The sequence below is a fragment of the Oryx dammah genome, unplaced genomic scaffold, assembly GCF_014754425.2.
Source record: "Oryx dammah isolate SB20612 unplaced genomic scaffold, SCBI_Odam_1.1 HiC_scaffold_5, whole genome shotgun sequence".
Taxonomy (NCBI): Eukaryota; Metazoa; Chordata; class Mammalia; order Artiodactyla; family Bovidae; genus Oryx; species Oryx dammah.
In genome coordinates this window covers 11,218,415-11,226,941 of record NW_024070189.1, presented here as the reverse complement: position 1 = coordinate 11,226,941, position 8,527 = coordinate 11,218,415, and positions in this window count along the sequence as shown.

Genomic DNA, 8,527 nt, shown 5'->3' with positions numbered 1-8,527 from the left:
CTTAATGTAGGACATGTTTTATTATTTTATGATTTTAGATTAACATTTATTTGGAAGACTTCCAATAATGGCACTATTCATGGAAACTAACCTGTTATTTTTTAATAAGGAAAAAGTTACTGACTCCTTCTCAGATAAGGTGTGTATTCAGCTTTTTTATTTCTAGTAAACAAGAGGCATTTCAGTTTTAGTAACTTTCCTTGACCCATATATTACTAAATACACTTATTTATACAACTGAGACTTATTTAACAAATTAAACTAACTGGCATATGCAGAGATGCGGCCTATAATATTTACCTACAAATATTGGGTTAAATTCAGTATTCTTGCCTGGAGAATTCCAGGGACAGAGGAGCCTGGTGGGCTACAGTCCAGGCAGGCATATCCTACTCCCAAAGAGCAGGATATGCCTGAGCGCACACACACATATTCAGGGGTTTCCTTGACTTCAGTGTGCTGTTTCAGCCAAAGTCATGCCACCGGGAGTGTGGGCCCAAATTCGATGAGTAATTGTGTAGGGAATCTAGAAACACACTTCTTTTTAGCCCAAAGCAGGATATCTCTGAACAAGAATTTCAGCCTCAGGATATCCCTTGGGTCTGTTAAGACAGTTTGGACTATATCACAGCTGGATGTCTCTCTCTGCCCATCCTTCTTCTTTCTCTTTTCTAAGGTATTGATACCATCAGGATCCCATATAAACACCTTGAACGCTAAGCTCTCTCAATGTCTGTGAGAAAACCAACTTGCTATCCTCACGTACATTATCCCTTAAATATTTTCAGCTGTACCTCTAATTATATCAAAAATGCATCTAGGCACTTCCTTGGTGGCCCAATACCTAAGACTCCATCCACTCTTCCGATGCAGGGCGCTCAGGTTCCATCCCTGCTCAGGGAACTAGATTTCATAGGCAGCAACGATGAGTGTGCTTGGTGCAAGGAAAGATCTTGAAAGCCACAACAAAGATCCAAGATCCTATGTGTCTCAACTAAGATGCAGTGTGTCTGAATATTAAATAAATATTTTTCTAATTCATTTAGTTTTATCATCTTTTTTGAGTCAGTCTCATTATAGTCTATCATTTTTACATGAGGTCAAAGAGAGACCTCCTAACTGAGGTCATATTTTCTAGTCCTATACCTTTCAGGTACATACCCCACAAAACTAGAAAGAGTGTCAGTTCAAAACAGATTGCCTTTGTGCCTTTAGTGATCACCCAACAACTATGGAATAAGGTTTATCTCCCTGACACTTGCATATTGAGTTTTCTCTTTTTAAGCTGCAGCATACTTTTCCAAACTCAGCACCTTTTATTCAATCTTGTACACACTGGACTTTGGCCTTGTTAATTGTTTTCCTAAATGTCTGCTTCCCCTCATCCTTGTATGTTTGCATTGGTTTCTCTGTGACAGATTTTATTATCCTGGGCTTGAAAATCACTGCAGAAGGTAACTGCAGCCATGAAATTAAGACATTTGCTCCTTGGAAGAAAAGCTATAACAAAACTAGATAGCATATTAAAAAGCAGAGACATCACTTTACTGACAAAGGTGTATATAGCCAAAGATATGGTTTTCCCAGTAGTCAGGTACAGATGTGAGAGTTGGATCATAAAGAAGGCTGAGAGCCAAAGAATGGATGCTTTTGAACTGTGGTACTGGAGAAGACTCTTGAAAGTCCCTTGGACTGCAAGGAGATCAAACCAGTCAGTTCCAAGGAAATCAATCCTGAATATTCATTGGAAGGACTGATGCTGAACCTTGAGTTCCAACACTATGGCTACCTAATGCCAAGAGCTGACTCATTGGAAAAGACCTTGATGCTGGGAAAGAATGTAGGCAGAAGAAGGGGGCAGCAGAAGATTAAATGATTAGATAGCATCACTGATTCAGTGAACATGATTTTGAGCAAATTCCAGGAGATAGTGGAGGACAGAGGCAGTTCATGGAGTCACAAAGATTCAGACATGACTTAGTGACTGAACAACAACTATTCCTGAAACATTATTCATTGTCTTCTAAGATTTTCTTCCCAGATTCAGGTAAAACCACAATTTCTCTTCTGATACCATTTTGAAATAAATCCCCTCTAACTTCCAAACACATTAAGTACGTCAAACTTCTCAGTTAAAAATAATTATGGTTAGTAGAGAAATATGATATATTTTTACATTCGTCTGAAAAACTAATTCTGAGGGGCCCTATAAGTGGATAATATTCTAAATAGGATTTTTATCTTTCAAGTATTGACTAACATATGATTTAAAATTACTGCTTAAGTCCTTTTATAAACATTTGGTATTAATATTAAAGAAAATAAAGTTTGTAAACAAAGATATTCCTTCCTGTCTAAAATATGAACTAATTTAGCCAAGAGGCTTTAAAATGACCTACACTGTGTACCTGATATGTGTGGGTTGTTTGCATGTTTACATTTATTATATGTATACAATTCAAAGAGATGAATCATGCTTATTTTGATATTATATATATTATATAGCACTATATATTTTATTTATATATATATTATATAGAGAGAGTTTTATATTATATATTTAGAGTTTTAAGTTCAGAAAGGACAAATAAAGGCCAAACCACATTTTCTCTGGTTTATCCTATTTTTTCAAGCTCTTTTTTTCCCTATCCATCTTATCTCTAAATTAACTTGTAGGGTCTAAATCAATATCCTTCCAGGGCTTTTGTTACCTTATCTTGATGTGGTGTTTCTGAACTAATGATGAAAATGTAGCTCATGTTTAGGCTTAGATCTTCAATTTGAATCTACTGAAGGGCACACATATTTCTTCAACCTCTTACAATATTTTGATTAAGGATAATTATTTTCTGTTTTAATACAAAAGTGATATATTTGCTATTCTTCATCTCCTCCTTGACCCCTCTCCTCCTCTTCTTCTTACTGTTAAACTTTTAGCTAATTCTTTCCATAGCTATTACTCTTCTTTGTAGAGTCTCCCTGCAGGAAATTTAAACATTCAAAAATAATTTCCCCCAAACTACTGAGAGATCCACAGATCTCATTCAGCAATGATTTCCTTTGATTATTTGCATCAGACTCCCTGAGAATAAGTCTGTGGGATTCCTTCTATTCATTGAAAGTCACACATTCTTTGCAAAAGGAAACATAATTTTCTTTAAAGAACACAATTCTGCCTTTAGAAAATAATTATTATAATAAGAACAATAACAGATTTGTCTTCATTGGAAAAAGAGACATTTAGATTTCAGAGAATCTGTGTTCCATTTCACAGTGTTTTTAGACTAAACATTCATCTTGTTTTAATGGTGCTTCGTACATTATTTAATCTTCTCTGAGTCACATGAACCGCTCACATTCATTTTTACCTAGGTGACAGTAAAAGGGGGCATGCAGGACTGAACGCTTCTGTTCCAGCAGGCTGACAGGCCAGCACTGCAATGAAGCTTCCGCAATGTCGGTAACTGAAATTACTTTAGGTTTTGAGCAAATCCTGCTGGAACATATATTGGAATTTGCAGAAATGAAATGTTTCATTCTTTTCACACACTGATGATTTTCTTTTCGTATTTTCCACCTTCCGTGGTTCCTTTGTCTCAGTATTTCTTTGTTAAGTCTCCTTCACGCTTCTCTTATATTTGTTCTCTGCTTTCTTTGTAAATAACTGAAATTGTATTTATGACACATATACACACACTTTTAGCATTTTTTTTTGCTGTTCTTTTTTTTTCCTTTTTAACAAAAGAATTTTTGTGAAGGATCTCATTAGGTCCATTCTCTTATCCCAACTATCCACACTTGATACAACTGAATTGAGTGTTGTCGTTTTCTGATTTATTAGCTTTTTGTGCTATTGAGATGAATGTTGGGCACATAACAGATGCTTGATTCATTTTTCCTGCTGTGAATCCCCACAATGAAAACAAAGAATAGGTTCTAGCATGGCTTTATTAATTGCAATGCAATTTTAAAAAATTAAAAATTAGCAAAAAAACAATCGTTCAAAATTTTCAGAATTGTAAGAGTAAAATTATCATAAATGCTCAACCTATTTAAATAAGCAAAAATATATAAACCACTTTAAACATCAGTCTTTTAGATGATAATATTATTAAGCTACATGATGAAAAAATTTCAAATCATATATTACATATAAAAGATAAAAATGTGTTTTGCTTTATATTATAGCTATTAATGGGGCTTCCCTGGTGGCTCCGATGGTAAAGAATCCATCTGCAGCACAGGATACCTGAGCTCGATCTCTGGGTTGGGAAGATCCCCTGGAGGAGGGCATGGCAACCCACTCCAGTATTCCTGCCTGGAGAATCCCCATGGACAGAGGAGCCTGGTGGGCTACAGTCCATGGGATTGCAAACAGTTGGACATGACTGAGGACTAACCACACAAACACACGACTATTAATACATAAACAGTGGTTTGGATGAATACTTTCAAGTCTCATTAACTCATACTTTTGGGGTCATTTGGGATTATTTTCAAAGCTATAACTCCAAAACACAGTTTACAACCTCAGGAGGTTTTTTAACAGCTTGAGTGCTTTAGAAAAAACAAATTTTATTTTACACAAATATTTTATTAGTCAAAATTTGAAGGATCATCAAACAAGTGAAGGAAATACACCAGTATTTAAAAGTAATGGTAACTGGTTGAGGAACTGATAGATCTTTCTTTGCTTTGCTGCATGTCTGTGTTCTCTAAACTTCAGTAGATAAGGAGAGCATGCTTTTTTAAACCCAGCAGCAACTTACTCCCAAGCACATGAAAGATAATACTTTAAAGATAAATCATGAAATCTTTTTAAACTGAGTCCAATGATGGTTATGTATCAATTTTAGATACAGTATTGTAGCAAATGGCATTAATGAAAAATAAACTGCATACTTTAAATATTATGTTATAGGAAAGTTTTTTCTAAATCCATATATAATCAAAGGTATACTAAATGAAAAACATGAGAACATAAACAGTGAAAACAGAAACTATTAATGTAAATAATTAAATTCATAGGTACAACAAATAAAGTAGATATTCAGAATATGAAAGTATAATTATATATCTTTAAATTAATGGTTTGTATATTTTATACTATTATGCTTTTGTTCATTGTGTATTAGAATGTAAAATTAAGGTGGAGAAATCATCAGAGGAATTTGCAAACTAACCTGAGATGTAAAAAACTGAAATAATGCTTATAAATGAAACATTAATATGAAGATTTGGAAACTATTACACGGTTGATTCCCTGATGGCTTAAGTGGTAAAGAATCCATCTGCAATGCAGAAGACACAGGAGACGTAGGTTCGATCCCTGGATCGGGATGATCTCTTAGAAAAAGAAATGGCAGCCCACTCCAGTATTCTTGCCTGGGAAATCCCATGGACAGAGGAGCCTGGTGGGCTTCATTACAGTCAATGGTGTCACAAAGAGTCAGACATAAGTGAGCAACTAAGAACAGACATTCTATATATGTATGAGTGATATTATTCTAAATTTTAAACTGTCAAAATCATTTCACATGTTGTCTAAAATAAACTACCCCTGACTTCCCTGGTGGCTCAGACGGTAAAGCGTCTGTCTAAAATGTGGGAGACCTGGGTTTCATCCCTGGGTCGGGAAGATCCCCTGGAGAAGTAAATGGCAATCCACTCCAGTACTATTGCCTGGAAAATCGCATGGACAGAGGAGCCTGGTAGGCTACAGTCCAGGGGGTCGCAAAGAGTCGGACATGACTGAGCGACTTCACTTTCACTTTCATGATTAATAGTTTCCAACTCACTGATAAAGCTGCTTTGGTTTATTTATAACACTTGTCTATATTTAATGTTTTCTTGTTTACTTATAAATTGTTTGTATTCTCTCCCTGGTAAGTTCCAATACTCTAATACCTAGAACTGGTAAAGAATAATGCCTAGTTCATTTTAAGAGCATGGTAAATATTTGATATATGAAGTCAGCTGGAATGATATTCAAGTAAAAGCAATTATATATTGATTTAGTGAAGTTAAAGAGGTGGATGTTTATAGGGTGAAGGTAAAGTCTGATGCTGTAAAGAAAAATATTGCATAGAAACCTGGAATGTTAGGTCTATGAATCAAAGTAAATTGGACTTGGTCAAGCAGGAAATGGCAAGACTAAACATCGACATATTAAGAATCAGTGAACTAAAAGGAATGGGAATGGGTGAATTTAACTCAGATGACCATTGTGTCTACTACTGTGGGCAAGAATCCCTTCGAGAAAATGGTGTAGCACTCATAGTCAACAAAAGAACCTGAAATACAGTACTTGGGTACAACCTCAAAAACAACAGAATGATCTCTGTTCATTTCCAAGGCAAACCATTTAACATCACAAGTCTATGCCCCAACTACTAATGCCAAAGAAGCTGAACTAGAACTATTCTATGAGGACCTACAAGACCTTCTAGAACAAATTCCACCCCCCCACCCCAGAAGATGTCCTTTTCATCATAGCGGACTGGAATGCAAAAGTAGGAAACCAAGAGATACCTGGAGTATCATGAAAATTCGGCCTTGGAGTACAAAATGAAGCAGGGCAAAGGCTAACAGAGTTTTGCCAAGAGAACTTGTGGGTCATAGCAAATACCCTCTTCCAACAACACAAGGAATGACCCTACACATGGACATCACCAGATGGTCAATACCGAAATCAGATTGATTATATTCTTTGCAGCTGAAGATGAAGAAGCTCTATACAGCAAACACTAGACCAGGAGCAGACTGTGGCTCAGATCAGAATTCCTTATTGCCAAATACAGACTTAAATTGAACAAAGTAGGCAAAATCCCTAGACCATTCAGGTATAACCTAAATCAAATCCCTTAAAATTATACAGTGGAAATGACAAATAGATTCAAGGGATTAGATCTGATTAACAGAGTGCCTGAAGAACAATGGATGGAGGTTCGTGACATTGTATAGGAGACGGTGATCTAAACCATCCCCAAGAAAAAGAAATGCAAAAAGGCAGAATGGTTGTCTGAGGAAACCTTAAAAATAACTGAAAATGTTGTGGGGAGGGGGGTGGGAGGGGGGTTCATGTTTGGGAACGCATGTACACCTGTGGTGGATTCATGTCAATCTATGCCAAAACCAATACAGAATTGTAAAGTAAAAATTAAAAAAAAAAAAAAACTGAAAAAAGAACAGAAGAGAAAGGCAAGGGAGAAAAGGAAAGATATACCCAACTGAATGAAGAGTTCCAGAGAATAGCAGGAGAGATAAGAAAGCCTTTTCTTGTGAACAATGCAAAGAAATACAGGAAAACAACAGAATGGGAAAGACTAGAGCGCTCTTCAAGAAAATTGGAGATATCAAGGGAATATTTCAGGCAAGGATAGGCACAATAAAGGGCAGAGATGGCAAGGACATAAAAGAAGCAGAAGAGATTAAGAAGAGAGGGCAAGAATACACAGAAGAGCTATACAAAAAAGGCCTTCATGACCCAGATAACCATTATGGTGTTATCTCACCTGGAGCCAGATATCCCAGAGTGTTAAGTCAAACAGGCTTTAGGAAGCATTATTGCTAAACAAGCTATTGGAGATGATGGAATTCTAGCTGAGCTACCTCAGACCCTAAAAGATAATGTAGTTAAAGTGTTGCGCTCAACATGCCAGCAAATTTGGAAAACCCAGCAGTGGTCACAGTCCTGAAGAAAATCAGTTTTCATTCTAATCTCAAAGAAGGGCAAGGCCAAAGAATGGTCAAATTACCACACAAACTATCACATAATTTCACATGCTAGGAATGTAATGCTTAAAATCCTTCAAGCTAGGCTTCAACAAAACATGAACTGAGAATGTCTAGATCTACAAGCCGTGTTTAGAATAGGCAGAGGAACCAGAGATCAAATTGCCAACATCCATTGGATCATGGAAAAAACAGGAGAGTTCCAGAAAAACATCTATTTCTGCTTTATTGACTGTGCCAAAGCCCTTGACTGTGTGGATCTCAATAAACTGTGGAAAATTCTGAAAGAGATGGGAATACCAGACCACCTGACCTGCCTCTTGAGAAATCTGTATGCAGGTCAGGAAGCAACAGTTAGAACTGGACGTGGAAAAACAGACTGGTTCCAAATAGGAAAAGGAGTACGTCAAGGCTGTATATTGTCACCCTGCTTATTTAACTTATATACAGAGTACATCATGCAAAATGCCAGGCTGAATGAATCCCGAGTTTGAATCAAAATTCCTGGGAGAAATATCAACGACCTCAGATATGCAAATGATACCACTCTGATGGCAGAAATTGAAAAGGAACTAAATAGCCCCTTGATGAGGGTGAGAGAGGGGAGTGAACATGCTGACTTAATACTCAACATTCAAAAAACTAAGATCATGGGATCCAGTCCCATCACTTCATGGCAAAAAGATGGGAAAAAAGTGGAAACAATGACAGATTTTATTTTCTTTGACTCCAAAATCACTGCAGACTTTTACTAACATAGCCATGAAATTAAAAGACGTTTTCTCCTTGGAAG